This window comes from Coenobita brevimanus, chromosome 13, assembly GCF_032717465.1.
Source record: "Coenobita brevimanus isolate Jiangsu-jjx chromosome 13, ASM3271746v2, whole genome shotgun sequence".
NCBI lineage: Eukaryota > Metazoa > Arthropoda > Malacostraca > Decapoda > Coenobitidae > Coenobita > Coenobita brevimanus.
Window position 1 is genome coordinate 46,873,712 of NC_136966.1, and position 25,259 is coordinate 46,898,970.

Here is a 25,259-nt window from a genome sequence, read left to right on the forward strand (position 1 = left end):
ATTTTCACACCAAACATTCTTTCGAAATCCTGACTCAACCTCACAAACACAACCATCTGCATATGGTCTTGTGCTTCCGTTTTTTCCCCCCGTTCGAGGCTTAGGCCCCGTCCACACGAGCGGGCAGTGCCCTACGGGCACAGCCTGCTGAGTGGATATCCCTCGCTTTTTTAGCAGTGTTACCAGATCGAGTAGTCCCCGGCGGCCATTGGCTACAACCGGGTACACCTGTGTTGTTGTCCACACGGCAGACCGAGCTGTGGTGATGTAGTTTGTCCAATCGACGTCGGGCAGGGGCATTTCGATGGTTTGCCCGTGGTTTCCCTGCTTATGACGGCATCTACACTCGTGCCCGCCACCCACCCTCTGAACGTGTGAACTGAAACGTGATTTGGTAACAATGTTTGCCCGCCGGGCACTGCCCGTTCGTGTGGACGGATCCTTAGGATGCCGAGGCTAGGCTAGCGTACTGCAGAACATTTAAAGATAGGAGACTGACGTACGCTCCTGGAAACGTTTACGTTAAATATAAACCCCTGGCCACCTCTAGATCCGAGCCGTTGCGCGTAAGTCACAGGCCAATCGTTCACCATATTCATCCACCTTCTTGGCCTACTACTCCTCTTTGTCTCCATCATCACTCACATATTCGTACACCTGTTTCATCATGTAATGCACTCGGAAATAAAACAGACATACCGGTGTGACATCGAGCACAGTTAACTAACAGAAATCAGGATTAAACAGCACGTTACACAGACTTGAAGAAAAACTGTATTTCTTAGTATTCCACCCTGCTATTACCAACACTGGCTAACTCCGGCTCCAGCCAACGAAAGAGTCGGGAAATACACAAGCCATCTTTTCCGTCTTCACTTCTTTTGAGCATATTTTCCCTCCTCGCCACCTGGGCAGTTCAGATCCGTAAATTCTGTTATCTGAACTGGAGGGAAAAGAGCTGAGCTGAGGTGAGGGGAAGGTGATACGAAGAAAAGGAGGATGGGGAAGTGTAGGAGGGAAAGTTGAGGAACTGAGTTCGCAAAGGAGATAAGGACATGACGGTATGGCAGTCAAGAAGATAAGTAATTTACAATAGTCTAATCGAATTACACTATAGGTAATAGTTACAAATTTTTTAGCAAACATTTCCAGGCAAACGAAAAAAAAGTATTTCTTCTTTAATAGAGGTATAAACGTATGGAACAAGATGTCTAGATTAATGTGATTTGACCCAGTAATAACATTTAAACGTTGCTGTAATAAGTATCTAACGTAGAATCTCCAGGTACGCACATTCATAGCTGAACAATATGAGTTCTGGCTAATCATTTTTTCCCTCCCATTCACTTCATGAAAATTCAGATGCAGCACAATATCGTCAGGCAATTAATGGCGTTTTTCCCTTGCAGATTGTTAATATGGATAAAAGTAAGAGGAGGGGTGAAGAGTAAGTGTGAGAGAAGTAAAGAGTGAGAGTGAGAGGAAGGGAAATGAGAGGGAGTGGTAAGGAGTGAGAGTGGGAAGAGGGGTAAAGAGTGAGAGTGGAGGGAAAGATAAAGAGTGAAAAGATGGGTGGAGAGTGAGAGTAACAGGATAGGTAGCTAGTAACAGTGAGAGGAGTGTGTAGAGAGTGAGAGTGAAAGAAGGGGTAAAGAGAACAGAGTGAGAAGAGGGAGTGGAGAGTGGGGGGAAGGGGTAGAGAGATAGTGTGAAGAGAGGACAGAGAGTGCGAGTGAGGCGAGGAGTTGACAGAGGAAGGTAAAGAACTATGGGAAAAAGTCCGGGGAAAAGAAAAGAAAAGAAAGGGGAAAATGGAGAGAGAGAGAGAGAGAGAGAGAGAGAGAGAGAGAGAGAGAGAGAGAGAATTGACACTAACACTCACTCCGGTCGCTTCTTTTCCTCCCAGGGTAAATTGTTTCAGTGTCGAGTTAAGCCCTACATTTTTTTCTTTTTTTTACTGGGCTCCATGTCGCCAGTACACCTCTCACACTTTCCAGGTAGCCTAATTCCAGATCTGAATCCCATGGGCTTCTTCCCCTCCCCTCGTCTGATACGAATATTTATTTTTCTTTTAACTGGAGAGAGAGAGAGAGAGAGAGAGAGAGAGAGAGAGAGAGAGAGAGAGAGGGAGAGAGAGAGGTCTTATATTATTTTCTTAAAGACAAATATTCGGGAAATATTGATCGTTTAGGTTGTCCATCTTAACCTGGAGAAGATATATTTGTTCTTTTGCAGTCATATTCTCGCTGAGACAGGAGATTTCTTAGTACATGGTCCTAAAGACTTTTTTATATTACACTTTGATATTTTCTCTTGTGATATTTATACATTTTTAATAACGACATTTACTGCATTGGTGCCGTACACGAAATTTCTCCAGAGATTTTACCTTGAATGCACAGTGAATTCATTACATTAAATGGATATTCCCAATAAATCAAATTTAACTCCAAAACATAATCATAACAAGCCGGTAGGTGACGACGGCCAGCTCCAAGCGAACCAAGATTTGTCAGCGACCGGAAGTGAGTTTCGGACCGGAAATGAGTTCCGACACTAAAAGTCATCTCGATATGGTAGTACTTCAGTGTACCATTCCACCCAAGAATCATGGCCCTGGCTAGATAGTCTTCGGAGCCTAAGTTTTTCGAGCGAGCGAGATAGTAATTTCAGCGCTTTTCATATTTTCTGCACTTGATGATCTTTAACCCCTGACCTGGCCAATGTAGCACGTAGTTGTACTGTAGAAAGTTGTAGTACTAGTCAACGTCTATAAGCATGCAAACTTTCATTCAATTCCATCAAGCCGCTGGGGACCTTGTGGGGTGATTATTGAAAACCGGTACTGTTTGCCAGGGATTCTGAAGCCAGTCTTTGCAAGGATACCACTCGAGAACTAGAGGAGAGAGGGGAAAAATGGATGGCACACTAACGATAGGGAATGACCTCAAGATTACACATAAAGAAGTCAGAGCTTTCTGCTTCCATTAGTAATTTTCTGCAGCTCAAAACGTGGAAAGTACGAAAAAGCAAGTTTTCAGCTGTTGTTAACAAAAATCCTTGGGCCACACCTAGATCATAGGCTGGTCACTGTGTCCAAGTTTGATCGGAATCGATTAATTCTGAAGAGTAGAAGTATCTGCCACAATTAAACTTGCAAGAATACAAGAAAGAAAGAAAACGCCACTAACAATAATGCCAGCATGGAACTGGCTAATTAAACAATTTCATTAATGGGTAAATGCCTTCAAAGTCGTTTCTTGGTGTGCACCGTGATTACAGTGTACAGTTTGTGACTGATATGTTTTACACGACCACTTTAGTAGGCACATAATTTACTCTTTTTTAATAGGTCTTCCAGTTATTAATACGTTTTTAATTATTCTTATAAACTTTTCTTAAAACTGTTTCCGGCATGGATAGGGTATGCATTTTTATTTTTCCTGTATCAGGGCTTGAATTTGCCTCCCTTTTAATAATAATATTGAACGAATATGTCAAACGTACGAAGTGTTATTTTTTATAGTCTTGCAGCAAAAGTAATGTATGACAAAACTTACATAGTTTACTCAAAGTCTTACCCATGCATGCACAGAAAACTTTTATCTATTCAGTGCGCCTTGCATAAAGTTAGACATAAACTAGTCATAATTAAGTCACATCCATCAGTCTTAAGTAATATCCTTCAAAGTCTTGAACTGCTGTACTCAGCGAATACATTAAACGTATGAAGGAAGCTTTGTACAGTACATCAACTTTAACATAATGCACCCAGAATAGTTCTCTCTCTCGAAACTTGGCATAATCAAGCAGTTTTTAAAGCCATTGTTTTCACCAAAGTTTCTACCAGGCATGGATATCGAATGTATTTTATTTATCCTATAACAGCATCTAAAGATCCTGAGACCTAGTAGCTTAAAATGGAACACAAAATGTATCCGTTTTTATCGCGAATCTGTCAGTGATGAAAAAATTTTCATTTGTCTCATTTAATTATTCTCAGAGTCTCTACCAGGTATGCGCAACAATTAATTAAATCTCATATGTTTTATACGGAAATTTGATACTGAACTCATATAACCTTTCACAGGTCGTAAAGTAATCAAGTGGTTTTTCCACGAGCTTCAAGTAATTTCCACGAAGTCTTTACCAGGTACGCACAGCGAATGGTTCTTATTTATTAGATGCATTAAGTATACAGTCTTTAACATTAAACACCCAATACTGTCGTTTACCATAAATCTTGGCAGTAATCAAGTAATATTTCACGAAGCGCATAGACTGTAATTATCCCCGAGGTATTTTCCAGGCTTGCACTGCAAATGCATGTTATTCGCCCCATACTAACGCCTGGTGACTTAACTTTAACATCAAGTACGTTGTTATGAGCAAGGGCGAAGCCCTCGCGAGTCTCTCGTCAAGTATTGGCATTTCCTCACATATGAGCTGCCCAACCCGGTCCGGCGCGACCCGGCCCGACCCGGCTTGACCGTAACGCTTTGGAGAAGCTTATATTTCAGCAACCACAGGGCCGATCACTGAGTGGTTTGCACCACATGATAGCCCCATTCTTTAAAATTTGTTTTTGACATGTTTCATCACATCCCGGCTGTGCATGTGGAACATGACACGCGCCAATTGCTGCATGTCGAAATTTTTCAAAAAGGGGCCACAGGCCAGACAGTTTTTCTTTAAGGCATGGAACTTGGTTGGTAGATAGCAATCAGTATACTCTAGACATCCTCGGGGTGTAAGGCGACATTTCAATGCTTTCGGATATAAAAGGCCTCGCTCGTACCTTGCCTACAAAGGCGTTTTACTGGTGTAACATAACAATGTTTTACGAGTCTTGGTAGCAGTCAATTAGTATTTCATGAGCCTTAAGTAATATTCCTCAAAGTCTGTACCAAACAAGCACGGCGAATGCATTTAATTACCCCATACCAGTGGCTGAGGATTTAACATCAAGAACAGCACATTATGCATTATAGCAACATTTTCACGAGTCTTGAAGTAATTAAGCAATTTTTCACGAGCTTTAAGAAATTTTCCTGGAAGTCTTTACCAAGCATGCACGGCGAATGCATGCTTTTTATCCTGTACCAGCGCTTGAAGACTTTGCGGCCCAGTGACTGTTTACCTCGGCCAGCATTCCCGCCAAAAGAAACTGTGCTATCAAAAGACTTTTTCAGGGGGGCATTTTTTAAGTGAGGCCGGCTTCAGTGAATAGTCTGGGGGGTGGCTGGTCTACAGCGGCCTTGCCTGTGGCTACAGGCCAGGGATAGGACATGGAGAGGGGGAGACAGAATAATGGTGGGTTGGGTGGGTTACAAAGAATGGTAGCGAGTGATAGATTAATGGGGGGTGGAAAGGGTGAGAAAGGATGGTAGTGGGTAACAGAATGATGGTGGATGGAGAGGGTGACAAGACTGGTAGTGGGTGATAGAACAATGGTGAAAGGAAAGGGTGACAAAGAATGGTAGTGGGTTATAAAATAATGGTGGTGTGAGAGGGTGACAAGAATAGTAGTGGGTGATAGCATGATGTGGAGAGGGTGACAAGAATAGTAGTGGGTGACAAAGCAATGGTGAAAGGAAAGGGTGACAAAGAATGGTAGTGGGTGATAAAATAATGGTGGTGTGAGAGGGTGACAAGAATGGTAGTGGGTGAGAGAATAATGGTGGGTGGGGAATGTGATGAAGAAAGGTAGGGGGTGACAGAATAATGGTGGATGGGAAGATGGCAAATAATGGTAGTGGAGATGACACAGAGAAATGTTGATGAAGTGACAGATTTGAGATGCGAAGGGAATAGGAGCGTTTTGTGTGAGGGGCTGGACAGGAACGGGGACGAGACAAGGGAGTCATTGTGAGTAGAGAAAGTGATAGAAGAATGAAGGAAGGTGATGGATATTTGGCACTGGGGGAAAGGTGTACGAGAAAGTATGAGTAAGTGGCTGAGGAATGACGGATGCTGTGACAAAGACTTGGGATTGGATGAAGCGAGATAATAACGATGGGTGAAGAGGATAACAGAGAAAAAATGGAAGGTAATGGAGGCTTGTGAGAGGAGAAAGGTTGGTGACGAAGGTGGCAAAGATTGCGGGTAGTGGATAGGAATGGTATGTGATTGAAAAATGGTGGCTATGGAGGGAGACAGAAAATTGATGGAGAGTAGGGGAAACTTTGTGTGTGTGTGTGTGTGTGTGTGTGTGTGTGTGTGTGTGTGTGTGTGTGTGTGTGTGTGTGTGTGTGTGTGTGTGTGTGTGTGTGTGTGTGTGTGTGTGTGTGTGTGTGTGTGTGTGTGTGTGTGTGTGTGTGTGTGTGTGTGTGTGTGTGTGTGTGTGTGTGTGTGTGTGTGTGTGTGTGTGTGTGTGTGTGTGTGTGTGTGTGTGTGTGTGTGTGAGTGAGTGAGTGAGTGAGTGAGGGATGCTTCAGAGAATGTAATGGTGGGTGATGCGACAAGACTTGAGACTGGAGGAAGGAGAGGCTGGGAGGACAGGGAGATGGGGTGGTGAAGTGTTAGAATTTTTTTACTGATATCTGTACCAGAAAATGAAACTTTTCACATTTTTTCTCGTATGTTAAAACTGCTCTTTTATATCTAGGTTATCAGTCTCGTTGCTATGATGACATCTTTTTAGTTGCTTAATTCTACCCCCACACACGTTAATTCAGTTTAGAAAAGACCTCTCATACTGTACGGATTATTGAGGGTTATATGTAGCGCCATCAGTGAAAGCAGTCTATCATAACTAGTGCAAATTAATTATACTGAAAGACCCACAACAACATATAAAAGACGGCCTTGATTTGAGAGGTTTAATTTCTTTCTGTCAAAATTATTCTATCCTGTATTGAGCTTGTTACTGGAAGGTAATGGTGTCGTGGGCTAGTTATTTGTACAAGACATTTAAACTCCATGCTTTTCCGTCCATAAGTTTGGCCGTTTCAACCAGAGCCTGTCATTTTTATTTCATTCTTTCTACTATCATGGTGGCTCTTATATAACCGGTTGGCTCTGTTGGCGAATTATCCAAACGTCCCTCGCTACCTTCCCTGTCCCTCTGGAAAGATGATAGACTGTCGGAGAAGGGCCACTTCGGCCTGCAGCAGTGTTGCCAGACATGGGGAATTTTCCCTAGATTTGGGGAATTCAAAGTGTGAATGGGGAAAGAGGGAATTCGGGTGTGATTTTGGGGAATTTTCGCAGTTATTTTTTTATTTAAAATCTGGGTAATTTCTTATTATCAACTAAACATATGTGAATCTCACCCTGGGAAGCACATATATACAATTATACATTACTTTTGAAGGTCTCCTCCCGCATTGGAACCACTGAGCTATATAATATGGAGTGGCTTTCTCCGCCGCGGACGTGTGATTTTGGCGGCCATATTGAAGCACCGACACAAATTCAAAATCAAATACTTTATTTCCACTAAGCAGTGATTATTAATAAAGAGACACTTTTTGCTTATCATACAGAAACTGCATAGCTGCACAGCTGACCATGGCACTATATATTAAGGAATCATCGGCTGCTTTCCAAAACTCAACTACATTTAGGAGGAAGATTATTTCTCTAGGATATCATAAGTTCTCTAGATGTTATACACACACCGGTATATATATGTAAAAGTATGCAAAGCACAATGAGTTATAGTTTGTTATATTAGAAATTAAATATCGATATAAGTAATCCCTTTCATTACTTCCAGCTCACTAATGTTTTATCACATATATATCATTACTTTATTATTTTAAGGTAAATATAACATACGTGAACACATGGGGAATTTTGGGGAAATTTTGCCACGAAAGTTGGGGAATTTTAGCCTTGGTCGTCTGGCAACACTTGCCTGCAGTCCACCGGCACCGGGTTCATGTTTTAGTTGAACCTGGGGCTACAGCTACTAGTAATAACAATAATAATGTCAAAGAACCTTCCTCAAAAATAGTTTAGGTGTTGCATGCATAAAAGGAGAGAAACGTCATCATGGTGAAAAGTAACATGCTGTCTAAGAATATTATCCATTTTTGCCTTAATCCCTTCACTCTGAAAACTTTTTTTTTTTCTATACCTGGTACCATGAGACTATTTAACTGAGTGAAGAGAAGACGTCTTGCAGTAAAGAAGTTAACTAGCTCACTACTGGGACAAGTTTAGTATACTCTTCCAGCTGACTCCAGACGATAATGTTCCGCTGAGAGTAAGTATAGGAGACTGGGAGAGTTAGTACTGTTGTCACTAATCTCCTCATGGTCGTGAAAACTTAGCATTGATTCCAGTTAACGCCAGACGTTTGTATTCAGCTAAGGGAGAGCTGAGCAGCATGAGAGTTGATGCAGGTTCTCTTTAACTACTTCGTTTCATAAAGTTATTTTAAAGTGAATAAAATCATCAAGAAATCACACACAAAAAAAGATACGTTATCGGTCCGAAGGGATGAATGACAGCACTATGATAAAAAGTTGTCCGTAAAGACATGAAAAACTTTACATTTCATACTAATATTATAAAATAAAATATATTATAGTATATTATGTATTTATTTATTTCTTTATTTATTTTCTTCAATTTTATTTTGAAGCCCGATCCAGTTTTCATTAACTCCTTTAAGTGATCCCGTATGGGCAGTTATTGTGATTTCGTCCGTTTTAAGTACGTAGGTATGCAAGCATGCATGCTTCTACTATACAGTATATATGTATGCAAGTAAGCTTGTATGCATCTTGGCTTGTACTGTATGTATGTATGTTTCAAAAATATCACATACATGCTTAATCCGATTTAAATTACAGTTAGCACATGCATTTTGTGTGGGTCCGAAAATAACTGATTGGAGTTGGGTGTAGACCGATCAAAGGTCAAGGTCATCGTTCAAGACCTAGGTTTACGGCTCGTCATTATCTCAGTAATGCCTGATCATAGTTTGGTCAAATTTGGTAGATGCATTCGCCCGCTCTCTCTCTCTCTCTCTCTCTCTCTCTCTCTCTCTCTCTCTCTCTCTCTCTCGCGTGCGTGCGTGCGTGCGTGCGTGCGTGCGTGCGTGCGTGCGTGCGTGTGTGTGTGTGTGTGTGTGTGTGTGTGTGTGTGTGTGTGTGTGTGTGTGTGTGTGTGTGTGTGTGTGTCATGTCGATAAGAGGCCAAAGATATGGCAGAAAGTCAAACTTAACTCACTTTGTTGTTGTATCCTCTGAACAAATATGATGTAGTTCATTTTGCACTATCATACGATATTATTTTGCTTACAGGAGATTCTTTGGGCTGGAGGGAATATATAATACGTTTAGTAACCCCACCAGTTCCTAAATTCAATAAATTCGTTTGGAGAGAACATAAACATATAAAAACAAGAAAAAACCTTCAGAGAGTGCAACATCCGCGAATGCCAACTGGTCCTAGGGCCGAATTTTTTACTTTGACCTGTGACCCACACTCCCCCACCAACTTTGGTTTAAATTAGATCTGATCTGTGTGAAATGATTTTGCCACTGAACTTTACCATTGACCTTTCCCTGCAGTCTTGAATTTTGTTCTCAAAATCGAACCTCATTATCCTTGTTTTAATCCGAATCATTGCACAGTTTAGTCTACAGAGAATAAAAACCCATTAAGTTGACCTTGCAATGTAACCTTGGCCATTGACCTATTGTTCTAAAAAATTACTTTAGCCTTTTGGGTGATCCTAAGCACATCCACCAAAGTTGATTCTTATAAGATAAAAGCTGTTTTTGTTATGTTATTCAGACAGACAATCGGATTGAACTCTGACCGTGCCTTGTAGCCTTGTCCTTTGAGTTTTCTCCAAGTTAATCTCTTTATTCTTGCTTGACCTTTAATCCTTCCACCAACATTGGTTCTAATCAAATCAAGAGTGTTTAATCTGACCTTGTCCAACAATCTTGTCTAATGACCATTTCCTGTGACGTTGACTTTTGACTATTCATTCTTTAAGTCTAGTCCTTTCATTCTTGTTTTATTTTCAACCCTTCCACAAAGTCTGGTCTAAATCGAATAAAATCTGTGTAAACTGATCATATCCTGTGACCTTGATCTTTGATCTACTGTTCTAAAAGACAAAATAATTATTCCTCGGCTGACCACACTCCTTTCACCAAGTTAGTCTTAAATCAGAAAGGAACTGTTTGAGCTATTTTGATAACAAGAGCATGCATCAAACTTTGACTTTACCCTGTGATCTAGGACACTGACTGGTAATTCTCAAAAGTTAATTGATTAAGTCTTCCATTACCATTAATATTTCCTCCAAGTTTGGTCTATTTTGGATAAAAAATGCTTTATTTGATTTAATAGGTCAAACTTTGACATGACCCTTGGCGTTTTACCAACCTTGCGCCAAGTTGAGTAAAAACTGGGTAGGACGTTTGAGCTATTTAATTGTCCAGACAAGTGTAATGCACTTGCCTGAGAGTATTATCCATAATATATCTTGAAAATAACTCTTTCATAGCAAAATTATCTGTAACGGGAAATGAGATACCTACTTTTTCTTGCATACTTCTGCACAAATTTAAACCGTGGTCTATATTTTATGCACGAAACCATTTAATGCGTTAATTACGTTTACATTTTAATTTTTCACTTGGTAAATGACCCTTGAAAAGAGTTGAATTTTTACTTTGAATTTCATTTATATATTTTTTCCCTAGCAATTGGCTTAAAAAGCTAAATTCTCCATGTACATGACGCAGACCGACGCAAATTCCTCCAGATCTCTCAGTTTCTTGCAACTTTTCGCATTAATGAGCACACACCACACAAAGTTTGACAATTTGCCTTTAGCTACCAATTCCTTAACTTTTCATCCAAAGAGACGCAGCCAGGACATATATAAGAGACGTTCATATATTCCCATCCTTACACACACACACAGAAACACACACACACACACACACACACACACACACACACACACATATATATATATATATATATATATATATATATATATATATATATATATATATATATATATAAAAATATTGTGGTAGGTGATGGCGCTCACCACTCACTCACTCGATGTAGTGCTGCTGTCGGGTCTCTGCTCATTCCTCTCCTCCCTCCATTCCTTCCTTCTTCTTCTGTCTTTCTTTACTTCATTCTTTCCTCGTCCTTCTGCCTTGGGGTTACTTTACACTTCCTCTTTTGTCTTTCTTTCCTTCATTCTTTCCTCTTTCTTCTGCCTATGGGTGACTATACACTGAGTGACAAGCTGAATGGTTTCCTGTACACCAGGAAACCATTTACCAAGCTGGGTGGTAACCATATAACCAAATTATGGCGCCTGGTGGTTTAGTGGGTAATTACGGCGCTCCAGTCGTATTGAGCCGGTGAAGATTTATATTCAAGGAGTGGTTGGGGTTATTACTCACGTAATGCCACTCAGGGATGAGTGTGGCTGGTCACACTTATCTTAAATGTTAGGACCAACTTGCCTAGCCCCGGGCTCCTACTCTCCCCAAGGGGCAAGGTAGGATTGGATGATGGATGGACGGATATATATAATGTGTGTGTGTGTGTGTGTGTGTGTGTGTGTGTGTGTGTGTGTGTGTGTGTGTGTGTGTGTAAATGAAAATCGAAATACTGTTAAATCATAGCAATATAATAATGGAAAACAATGCTTCCAAATTTCATTAATGGAGCGCGCGCGCGCACACACACACACACACACACACACACACACACACACACACACACACACACACACACACACACACTGACAAGGCCACAGAAGTAGTTTGCACTACTCCAGTCTATCCACGGCTGTAAAAAACAAAGGTCTTAAAATACCATGAAGATAAAACTGGCACTACAACTCTCTCTCTCTCTCTCTCTCTCTCTCTCTCTCTCTCTCTCTCTCTCTCTCTCTCTCTCTCTCTCTCTCTCTCTGTACATTAATTGCATATATTATATATATATATATATATATATATATATATATATATATATATATATATATATATATATATATATATATATATATATATATATATATATATATATATATATATATATATATATATATATATATATATATATATTAATTTATATATATATATATTAATTTATATATATATATATATATATATATATATATATATATATATATATAAACTATAGTCTTTTGTTTCTATAGCTATCTATCCATTCATCCATTTGTCTATCTATCTTTCTGTCTATCTGTCTATTTATCTGTGTAGTCATCCATCCATCCATCCATAAATCCGTTCATCCATCCCATCTGTCTATCCATCTTTCTGTATTCTTGCCGGTAAACCCGGCGATGAGGGAATCACTGTCTGCGTCGGTTTCCCCTGCCTTGTCCCTCTCTGTTGTGGTGACGAGCGATTAACCAAAAGCCGAAAAGTTGTTGTCTCCTCCCTCGCAAACTTGACGCAAACTTATACGATTGTCTGCCTTATCTTGGTGAGGCGGTGGTGGTGGCCAAGGCTTGTGAGTGTTTGGGGTGGATGAGTGGGTTTTTATTTTGTGCTGTTATTTCTTACTGGGGGGAGAGGGATTTTCCTTTTTGCTGCTTTATATCAGTGTCTAAGGTGGAGAGAGGTTCTGTTTTGTGCTGTGTCTTTTCGTGTTTGGGACTGGGAGAGGGGTTTGGTTTTGTGCTGTTTCTTCTTAATGTATGAGGTGGCGAGAGAAGTTTGTTTTGCTCTTTCCTCTTAGTGTTTGGGTGGAGAATGCGGATTGTTTTGCACTGCTTCTTCTTAGTGTTTTGGTTGCGTGAGGTGGTTGTTTTGTTCCCTTTATAGTGATATTATTCTTATAGTTTGGGATGGAAAGGTGTTTTGTCTTTCTTGCTATTTCTTACTCTATGAGAAGGCTTTGTCTTGTGCCATTTTTTCATGTTTGAGATGGAGACGGATTTTCTTTTGTTTATTTTCTTCTTGTTTTGGATGAAGAATTTTCTTTTTTTATAATCTTAGTGTTTGGAGTAGAGAGGCAATTTTGGCTTCTGGCATTCATTATTAATTTGGGAGTGGAGAGGAAATTTCATTTGAACAATTTTTTGTTGATTTGGGAGGACAGGGTGTTCTTTTCGTCTCAGTGTTTAGGGTTGGGAAAAGGGGTTTTGTTTTGTGCTATATCTTCTTGTCTGAGATGGAGAGGGTTTCGTTTGTTCTATTCTTATTGCTTGAGTGGATGGCGGCTTTGTTTTGTGCTGTTTGCTACTGTCTTGGGAGGAGAGGGTTTTAGTTTGTGCTATTTCTTCTCAGTGCTTGGGATGGAGAAGGATGATGAATGTTTGGGGTGACTGCGTTCTCCTTCTGGAGTGGAAAACAGTTTGTTGCTGTGGTATATCGTCTTTCTGTTTGGTCCTCACTTTTTGGGGGATTCTAAAAAAAGGGTGTTTTGGGGGGAGGTGATTCTTCTCCCTTTTTGTGGTGAAGCCAGATAATGCGGTCATATCTTTCTCTTTGGTTTGAATCCTGGGTTTTCTTCCCTGTGTCTAGGGTGGAGAGGGGTGTTTTCTGCTATTTCTTTTCGATGCTTGCGAGGAGAGGGCTGGTGTTCTCATTTTTTTTTTTTTATTATTATTATTAATCTCTGGAGCTGTGTTCTTGTCTCGTGGTGTTTCGTTCTCTGTCGAAATGAAGTTGGCGTTTCTTTTCTCCGGTATGAGTGAAGAAGGGTGAACCTGTTGTAATATCTCTAGTCTTTGTTTGGTCTTGGTTTGGGGTGGAGGGGCACAGAATTAAAGTGTCAGTATCTCCTCTCTCTCTTTGTGGTGAAGAGGGTACTGTATTGCCCTGTCTTATGTCTTTTGTCTGTTTGGGGTCGAATCTCGTGTGTGTATATGCCATCACTCTGGTTTTGGTGGTGAATGGTCTTATGCCCTGTTTTATGTCTTTTGTCTGTTTGGAGTCAAATCTCGTGTGTATATGCCATCACTCTGTTTTGTTTTGGTGGTGAATGGTCTTATCTTGTGGTGTTTTCCCCTCTGTTTGGGATGGAGGAACTATGTTTTCTTACTGTGTTTCATCTTTGTTTTTCTTATCCTAGTAGGAAGTTTGAAGGGTGGGGAAGAACCTTCAGTTATACTCTGATCTACTTTACCCTCTGATAGCTTGAAATTAGTGGTCAAGTATAGTTTATTTCATGAATCGTTTGTCCGAGCCTTTATCGCACCCAGGCACCGCACGGCTAAGCATCCCATCAATCACACACACTGATTAAGCCATGAGCGTAATTTTTCCCGCACAGTTTTCCTGCCGCCGCTGATGTACCATGACTCAGTCTCATATTTCTGCAGACGTTAAAGGGATAAGGCTCAACCACATCGCTGTTGCCGAAGGACCAATTAACCATGCGTGTCTGTGTAACTTATTATTCATTTTTCATTTCTCTTGTCAGTCCCACCATCCAGCCTACTGTGACTGTTGGAGACTACTCTCGACCAAATGGAATAATAAGGAATGCTGTCAGTGAGTTTTTACTCGTTTTTGCTTTTTCTTTTCTTGTGTTCTGCGTCATTCTTCGCCTCAGCCTTAGGCTGAAAGTGAAGCATGATGATGATGATGATGCTTAGTTGTACTCTGCACAGTATATGTGTACAGATAACAGGGAACCTATTGGCCTATGACGATTTTATCTGCATGCGTCACACTAGTTTGGATAAAGATTTAAGCAACCTGTGTGAGAGAAACTCTATAATTTATCTCGTCCATAACAGTTTATGATGATCATGATGATAATGATGATGGTGACGGTAATCATGATGGTGCTGGTGATGGCGATGATAGTGATGACGATAGCCACATGCGAGACGCAGCAAAGAAAGATCTGTGCGGGAACAAGGAAACTGGAAGAGAACACGTGTCTTTAAGAGAGTGGCACAACAATACGCTTAACTGGAAGTCTGATAATACATAATTATCATTCTGTCAGAGTGAGTACAATCTCATCAGAGAATGAACGTATTTCACTTTTATGTTTCTCGTGGCACCATGCACTCCGCTGTCATAGCAATAAGCCACTATTAAATTTTTCACTCTCATTTCACTTGGTTCTTGGTTTACCTCTCCTTCGCTCAACCGTTCCACTCTCATACACTCTCATAGTTAGTCTCTCACTCTGTCTACTTTCCTTATAAGTCTTTCGCCTTTTAAAATTTTCGCCTGACTATTGATGAACCTGTCATTTTTCCAGTCGTATTACTTCCACACAAGTCCCAGGAAGTCACTAATTAATCTCCCATTTCAACTCAACCACTTGGGGTTTGATATTCTTCCCCCACTGGCAGCGCCCCACTTTCTTACACAGGCTCGCCACTTGAGACATTAATGAACCGTAATATAATAATCATTTAGACATTCCAAGTCACATTGTTATTCCCCTTGCTTTAGACGGAAGACCAGGAATTGAAGTCTAAGAACAGTAAAACATATAACACACGGATACATTTCCATGTGCACAAAAAGAAGCTAAAGCAAATTCACACACACACACACACACACACACACACACACACACACACACACACACACACACACACACACACACACACACACACACACACACACACACACACACACACACACACACACACACACACACACACACACACACACACACACACACACACACACACACACACACACACACACACACACACACACACACACACACACACACAATCACCACCCTCTCCCTACACACACGGCAACACCATCAGACGCACAGCGATAATTAGGTGCCTCTCAACCCTTCAAGAAGTCACTTGGAATAACCCATACTTATTAACAAAAGGCAAAATACAGGACCGGGTTATTGAGAGAAAGGAGGTCATTTCAGCTGGGCCAAATTGCCTATTAGTGCCCAGGGTTAATGAGACTTACAGCCACGGGGGTTCGGCCAAGGGAGTAAGGATAGAGGAGATGGTAAGAAGGGGGATGGTGATAAGGGTGATGGTAGGAAACATAGGTACAGGAGGCCAAGGGGCTTGCATAAGAATGGTAGACCTGACAGGAAGGAGAATGGTGGGGACACGAAGAATGAGAAGAGAAGGGGTAGGAGAAGAGACGTGGATGGTAAGAGGACGAGGAAAAGGAAGGAAAATGGGTGGAAGTCATTGAACAGGAATAGGAGGGGAGGAATAGTGGCATGATATATTGTATGAAAACGAGGGTTAGGAGTAGGAGGAGGAATGGTAGGAGAGTCAAATGACAGAAAGGGAAATGATAATTAAGAAGAAAAATTTCAAGATGGCGGAAGAGAAATAATACGAGGGCGGAAGAGAAACTGTAGGAAGGCGGAAGAGAAATGGCAGGAAAGTCGAGAAATGGGAAGGGGAAATGGTAGGGCAGGCGAGGAAAAACTTGTCTGGCAGCGCCAATAAAAAGACAGGAATGCACAAAGTTCATAACAGTTAGTGCTTGTGTGTGGGAGGGCATTAGGCTTCTCGCTTATCTCTTGGAATGAGACTTTGGAGTAACATCCCTGCAAGAGAAAATTCCGGACAACGGCGGAGGCGTATGGATGGGGGCAGTAGACTGAACTGGGGGACAGGGTGAAACGGTGGGGGAAATTGGGATTGGAGGTTGGAGGATGGGCGCTGGAACAGTAGCGAGTTAATGAGGTAATGGGGGAACTTCTGGTAATCATTTTTAGTAGTGTACTGGAGATCACAGGGAAGCTTCTGGTGTGTGATTTTTTTTTTTTTTTTTGCTAAGTTAACTTCCAGCATCATGTTAATATAATGGACTTTAGACTACTGATGACCATTAACCGGTAGGGCTACGTCACACTTAGTTCAGAATCGGAAATATTCTGTCGCAAGTTGTCCGATTACGAGGGTCAGGGATAAAACTGGAAGAAAAGCATCGTTTCACTGGGGCATTTTCTGAGAAAATCGGTTCTCACTGCCAGACAGATTATAGGTGACAATGAGAAACAGCAGTCTTGGATGAGACCCCAGTAAAAAGTGTGACTTCACTTTTTATTGTGCCGACGGAAGATGTCTGAATCTGGCCTTAATGTTAGAGAAGCGTAGACTTAGGGGTTTCTTGTTGCCAGTAATAGTGTATGGCATTAGTCAGAGAAAATAAATAAATAAATAAATAGTTAACTGAAGGTCAAGGAGCGCTGTTATGTCTGTTCCAAGCCATACAATTGATTCTTCATACAGCCATTCACTCAGATGCCTTGGTGGTCAGAGATATAAATGGTCTGATGATAGAAGTCTCCAGTGTGAGATGGCCATGGGCTAAGGCACGGTTTGAATCCAACAGATGGCCGGGGATACTTCTATCATGCTAACCACCTCCACTACCACGACGTCTTTTTGTTTTTTAGCTTCCTCTTGCTACCTCCAAGTAGTTTTATTCCACTTGGCAGAAAGTTTTGAAATGGATGGGCTAGATATACAATAGGCTTCATTAACCCCTTCAGTACAAGAGATCTCCCTAAAAGTAGCTAAAATCTTTTGAAAATACCAGGAATACAGTAGAAAATTACTTAATCGGTTTGAAGGAATCAGTAATGACAGAAACGAAGGGTGGTCTCCTACCAGTTAAATTATCAGGAAAACGGTGGCTTAGTTTCGGGCAGTTCTGCACCCTAGGTCTTCCTAGATGCAAAAGTGATAATGTGAGGTAGCCGTATTTTACCTTATTTCGCTTAAGCAAGAGGCTTCTGCGCTATAACACACTGTATGCATAAGGATTCTTCCAATCAGTTAAAGATATGACATAAGTTTTCCTGATGTATTCTTTCAATCTTCGGTGGAATATAATTGTGAAAAATGCAGCCGAAGAAGATGCCACACCACTACAGCAGTGAGAGTAGGGTTATAATGATGATAACGAAAATAATGATGGAATGATGATGACGATGGTTTTATTGTTTCTTCATTTGTACCTGTTCCATATACCCAGACCACCTCTTTGCATTCCTCCAAGCAACCACTACAGGTGCTGGACAGATACCCCTTCACGTGAGGGCACAGTTATGTCTGCATGGAGAGTTGTAACGTAGTGGCAGTTGTAACTGCACCCGACAGACTACGGGCTGTAGCTGTTCTCCTCTTGCACTCTACCATACTCCCTTCAAGGGACTGGGAGGGAGTTGAGAGGCGTTTGCATAACCGGACAACGAGCCACCCGGTTTTATGGGTGCCGCCACATGAAGGCGTCCCATTCCAGCATCAGTCTTGCAACGATGACCAAATATATAAAATGCTAATTAGCTCCTTCCCCATCCCCGAAAAGAACATGGCTACGTAACACTCTAAGACTACTATGACTCATATGCAACCAAATAAAATATTTTTGTGTTGGTCTATACAATATACCAGAGATGTGGCCATGGGAGTTAAATTATTCAGTGTCGCACGCAAAAAGAACTATTTTTCCATGTAGACATCGGAATAACTAGGTAGCTTAAAAATGATTTTAAAAGAAAGTATTTGCCTTCGTCAGAATTCTGAGCTAAGACTCAAACCACAACGCATCGTACGACTTCACTGGTGAGTATTAATACTTTCAGCACAGGGACGTAATTTCATTTTATTTTGTAATCTTCGAAAAATTGTATTCGACAGTTGACTGATGTCTAGCAGAGAAGGAATTAAAGATAATTTTATACTCCTCCATATCGAATATTTGTCCTCTGAAATAATCGTCCAGGGACTGCTTGAATAAAGTACAAAACAAGTCCTCGAAATGAAGGAGTTAAGACCATGCAAAAAATACACAAGAATGATAGTGACGGTGGCCTTAGGAATTTATCTATCCAAACTTAACCTTTTGTCAGCGGTGATTTTCTCAGAGCCGAGTAAAACGTTTAATCTTAAGATGAAATACACTACTAATTTCTATATCCTCGGTCAAATCGTGCGTCATGACAGCAATTAATCATACAGGTGTCTAATTTTCTCTTAACCCTCCCCAAATCCGCAGAGGTATGTCGAAACACTCGTAAAATGCAAAGCAGGCGATTTGCAGCCATTTATTAATGGCGGCACTCATTCCTGTCGGTGTAAATGACCGGAATTTTTATGCGGGCCGAGGTGACGTGATGGTTAGCACACTCAGGCTGCAACACCTGGTAGAACCCTGATTCTATTCCCGGGTTAGTCAGACACTTTAGATATAATTTTTTCCTTGTCCTTTTTCAGTTAGCAGTACATCCTGGGACTTGTATGTAACACGGGGTATTGCAGGTAGTAATCTTGAGGTAGGCTGATGTAACAAAATATTGCCTGCCTTATTAACCCTCCATGCTGCCAATTGACATTAATTTGGGGCGTTTTCTTCCTCTGATGATGGCACTCATGACCATCAGTGCAAGTGACATTATTTCTCAGATGATATATACAACATCTAAGCTATCCGTCTCGGTTAATATCATACAGACGCTTGAGTGATTCACAATGACAACTTGTCTGACAAAAAAACGGGTGAGGAGGAAAAATTGGTAAAGAGTCTAAGATTTTTATTTCTCCCTTGGGATGAGCTTTGTTTAGTTCGACACGTTAAAGAATATAAGTTATTTATCTTTTCTATAGATTTCCTCGCACTCCTTGAATTAACAAATATTCGTGCGTTCTAGACACCATTCGTATACCTATGGTACACTAGTTTATATTCTTCGGTGGAAGGTATGGGAAGTTATTTTGACGAAATTCATGTCCTCAAATTATTCCTTGCTTGTCCCGGGATCGAAATCTACCCAATCGTTGTTTTATCTTGGTCTCTGTTTTCCTCGTCCTTGCACTCCACTCTTCTGGTCTTTTATTTATTTATCTTCTTCCCTGAATACCTTATATTTCCACCTCTTTCTTCTATCCATTCATCTGTTTTAATTTGGTCTCATCCTGTCCCATCCTCCCACTCTACTCTTCTACTCTTTCTGTCTTCCTCATGCTCCACTCCAACTCTAGGCTGTCATTCCGTAACCCCAGCTGTCCATTTGTTATCTGTTTTCTACTTCCCACTCCTCCTGTGTTGCCAGTTTGTACCCGAAGCTGACCATTTGTCATTTGTTTTTTGCTTTCCTTTACTTCTTTGGGTTACCAGTATGCAATCCTTAATGGCTAATTTGTTACCTGCATTCTTCTTTTCAATCTTTTTCTAGGCTGATACTCAGAAACCTTAGTTGTCCATCTGTTATCTGTTTTCAGTTTTCTACTCCACCTCTGCGCTGCCACTCTGTCACATTAGTTGTTCTTTTATCTGCATTCAACTTCACTCCAACTATTATCCTCTCTAACCAGACACAGTTTGTAGGAGAGGCACTTCATAAACTGTCACCCAGCTTAAATTAAAAATGTGACCTGTCGGGAACTCTGATGTATTATGGCAGTCTTGTTGGTGACAAGTTTGACATTACATTGTTCTCCAAAGCGGAGAGAAATTGCCTTTCCTCGCTCTAAATTTCATGTGTGTATCACAATACTCATTTTGTTCTTGCTAGCTGCCTGGTTCAAAAGTTATATGTTACTTAAATAGAACATTTTTTTTTTTTCTGAATCACATTATATTTGCAAAAGGCGGGAGGAATAGCAGAGAAATTGCTGGAAGGTAGGAAATAGGAATGGAAACTGTAGGAAGGTGAGACATAGGAGAGCAAGACTAGGAAAACATGGGAAGGAAAATAGTATGATTAGAAAGAGGAAAAGGTAGGTGGGCACCTGTTCATCAAAAGTACACCCATCGATCCTGTGATTTGCCTAATTTCTTTGCCTGTAACGACATTGCCTGAATTTCCAGTTCTAAAAGTATATGCGAGTATATCTCGTAGAACGTTCAACCAATATACATTTCATTGTAACCAGAAATTATTGATAATAACATCTAAGTTTCATTTGGCTTCATGATCGTTATTAAGCCGAATTTCAGACGCTCCCTGTTCAGTTCGACCTTCGCTTGTCATTCTTCCCCCGAGTCACTAAAAAGATTTCTCATCAACAAAGATTATTCAGTAGCACAACTTTCCCATTTTTCACTATCCCAATCAAAACCTCTAAAAAATCCATAAATACCTCGAGTCATGATGGGATTCAACAACTGTTGTGAATTACGCGACAGTATTCTATGAATGCTCTCTGATGCAGTACGGTGCAGTACATTGCAGTACATTCCTAGATCTGACTATAAATACAATCAATTTTCGTCATTTTTGGTTCACTTGCTGTTTCCTTCACTATCGCGAAATTGTCTGTCACAGTCTGTTTAATCAGAGAACAATGTGTTCTTAAATGGCTCTAACCAAATTAAAGTCTGGTATATGTTTTTTCTGTAAAAATTTTTGCGATCCCCTTTGGATCACCCTATCACCCTTTCTCCCGATATCATGTGTACACTCGGGGGGAAAAGTTCACATAATATTTCATATATTTTGGCTAACTTTCCTTTGCAAGCTAATCTTCTACTGTAAAGGTGCAAGATGCTTGGTATGTTCATCAATCCACAATGATTCTGTCTAATATGGTAAATACAGGAGGAAAGTGATGGACATGCCTAAGTGCAAAAAAATAAATAAATAAAATAAAATGCAGTGGAAGAACTCGCGAACTTTGTCGACGACTAGATCTAAGATTCCACCATTTCGTGTTCGTTTCCTACATTTATTGTCATGTGCAATTACATTTGAATTACTGTATCAGTCATGAACATCCATCGTTTCACCCTTTAACTAATTCGAAGACTTTTTTTTTTTAATTTTTTCACTCCACGAATTATCAAACCCTATCAGGGTCGGAACATAACTAGTATTCCTCTCCAGCTAACACCAGACCAATTAGGCTAAGAGTGAGTGACAAGCCTGGATTATGATACTATTACCTTTAACACCATCATGTTGGGATAACTCTAGATTTCTGCCCCAGATAATGTCAGATTATTTTGTTCAGCTAAGGGCGTGGGCACACTTGCCCCCGAATATGTGATCGACATGACGAAACGAAGCACCGGGTTAGAGCTGCTTCAGTATTCGAGTCTGAACGTTGAACGGACTCCTGGGCCTCGTTTCCTCTTGACAATCACATGTTCGGGGGCAAGTATGTTCTGGTCCTAAGAGTTCGTCATAGGAGACAATGTTAATAATGTAATTTAATGGTACTTACGGTTTGGGCCAATTATTCAGAATGACCTTTTTAAAATGAAAAATTCCACTCCAAAAACAAATCTTTTATCATTGTAAGAACTGTAATTTGCTCTTAATTACATGGTTTCCTCAAGAGTATTACATATCCCCACATTAATTACTCTGCAAGTGACAGCAATAAATTTATGGCAATTAATCACTTTGCGGTTTAATTATCTCGCTGAATTAATTATGAACCAAGCGATTCACAACCCAGACCAGAAGAAAGACTTATTAATTTCAGATAATCTCCCCTGAAAAAAATGACTCTCTCTCTCTCTCTCTCCGTTCATCAACATCGACTTAATTTGATGAATCACCCACAGCTAAACTGCTTGATTAACCTCTTCCACCCGGCGACGTGTAGACCTATTTTTTTACTAGCTTATTCGATCAATCTCAAGGCTATTTTATTCAAGTTAGGATAAGAATTTCAAGATGGATTACATTTTTAATTTTGATAATTATTTTGCCTCATTACTAGGCGAGTAGCCTATATTCTGCACACCAGAGTTAAGTTACAGGAGCCCCAATTAGCACCGGGAAACGTTAAGTGAATAACAGTTACATCATTTCCGGGTCTGTTTAATACTAGCTGTCTCATGCTAGTAAATCAACCTTCCACTTAAACATTAGCTTAACCTCGATTAATTGTGTGTATATATATATATATATATGTCATCATCATCATCATCAGCCGTTTGAGTATCCACTGCAGGACCGGCCTATCCCGACCGAAGTCGGGACGATACAGCCAATGTATCTCTACCAAGTGGCTTAGGCTTTCTGGTAGAGATTGTATGTAGGGTGAGAAGTGCTTGTAAATGTAATTATAGTGGCTTTGGATGTGTGTGTAGTCTGTGAACCAAGTGTAATCAGCCCACGCAAACCGATTGGGTGCAAGCATACTTTATAGTAAGCGACACTGGTTCAACCACAGCACCCCTTGTGTCCGCCAATGCAGTACGTGGCCAGGTGAACACTCCCAAAGTTTATTACCCTGGCGGGGCGCGAACCCTGGTTCACCCGTGTACGAAACGCACACTCTACCACTGTACCACAGAGGCTCATATATATATATATATATATATATATATATATATATATATATATATATATATATATATATATATCGATGCTAGTTATTTATTATAATGTAAGGCTACTTATTATCGTGGAACAGTATCTACATACATAAAGGTGCCGCGTTGTTTGTTTGTTTGTCCTTCAATACCACCCAAACCAAGGGCCAGAGGCTCCCAGATCCATTTATATTCTGGATCATGGTGACCCAAAGATGGTTTTAGGGCGGTCAAAATTCCTATCTGGGTCATCTGTGGTCACCGGTAGTGTGTTCGCCTTTTTGGTTCGTGCAACTCCGGGTACCCCTGCAGCCCAATTTTTGGCATGGAGACTCGCATGACCTCCAGTTCGGACAAAGGCCATGCGAAGTTGACCTCCGAGGTTATTTGAAGTCACCGGTCAGAGGTCGTTTGAGGTCACCGGTAAATACAGGCTCGAACGACTGGACCCAGCAGCCCAATTTTGGGCAATGAGACTCACATGACCTCCAGTTAGGACATAGGCTATGTGAGATTGACCTCCGAGGTCATTTGAGGTCATCAGTAATAGTAAACACGTGTGCACAAAAACTGTGCGTTAGTCTGCGAAAGCTGAAATAGAAAGTTCTTTGGTTTCTTATCTCTTCAAAAGCATTAGAGGAACATGGACTTTCTGGAGCAGAAAGAAAGACTGAGCTAGAATAAAAAGGATTAGAGTGTTCGCCTTTTTGGCTCGGCAACGCCGAGTACCCTTCTATCTATCTATCTATTGCCAGACGCCTCAATCCCGTTTGGGGTGGCCACAAACAAATCGCCTCCAAGTCGCCCTGTCCCCCGCCATTTCACTCCCCTGCTCCCAACTCACACCCCCCTCTCTCATATACCTCTCCACCCCATCCCTCCATCTCATCCTCGGCCTCCCCCTCCCTCTTTCCCCCTCCACCTCACTCACATACACTCTCTTCGTCAGTCTTTCACCCTCCATCCTCTCCACATGGCCAAACCACCTCAGTGTGTTCCTCATAACGCTTCCTATCACATCCACATCAACACCACAACGGTCCTTTATATCCTCATTCGTCAGCCTGTCTCTCCATGTGACTCCACAGGCTCCTCTTAAATAACTCATTTCCACTGCTCTCACTCTTGACTTGTGTCCTTCCAACAACGTCCAACCTTCACTTCCGTACGTTAGAGTTGGTATCACAATACTGTCATGTAGTAACACTTTCACTTCCATGCTCACTTCCCTGTTTCTTATCACTGCTTTCAAAGAACCAGCAACCTTTCTTCCCTGCTGTACCCTTTCAAGCACTTCACCCTCCAAACCTCCATCCTTACTCATCACACTACCCAAGTACTTAAACGTACTCACATTTTCCAATTCTTCACCATCCAACCTCGCTGTACATTCACTGACTTCACCTCTCTCAAAGACCATCACTTTACTCTTCCCTACATTCACCTTTAGATTCCGTTTCTTACACACTCTCCCAAACTCATTCACCAAGCCTTGCAGCTCCCCTTCGTCTTCACTCAACAACACAGTATCATCTGCAAACAACAGTACAGGCAGTTTCCAAACACTATCCTCTCTCACCAGGGCCACTCCAACATCCACTACCCTACCTTGTACCTCTTTTATTACCCCATCCATGTACAGATTGAACAACCATGGAGACATGACACATCCCTGTTTCAACCCAACTTTCAAAGAGAAAAATTCACTTAGTTCACCATCCACACGCACTGCAGCCTTCGCACCATCGTACATACTCTTCACAGCATTCAACAACTTCCCATCTACTCCATATATTCTTAACACTTTCCACAATCCTAGTCTATCCACCCTGTCATATGCTTTCTCCAAATCCATGAAAGCCGCATACAAATTCTTTCCCTTCTCTAGAAACTTTTCCACTAAAAATCTGAGAATGAATATCTGATCTACACAACCTCTTCCCTTCCTAAAGCCTCCCTGTTCTTCTCCAACTAATTTCTCTGTTCTTTCTCTAACTCTGTCAATAAGTATCCTACCATACACTTTTCCTATTATACTAAGAAGACAAA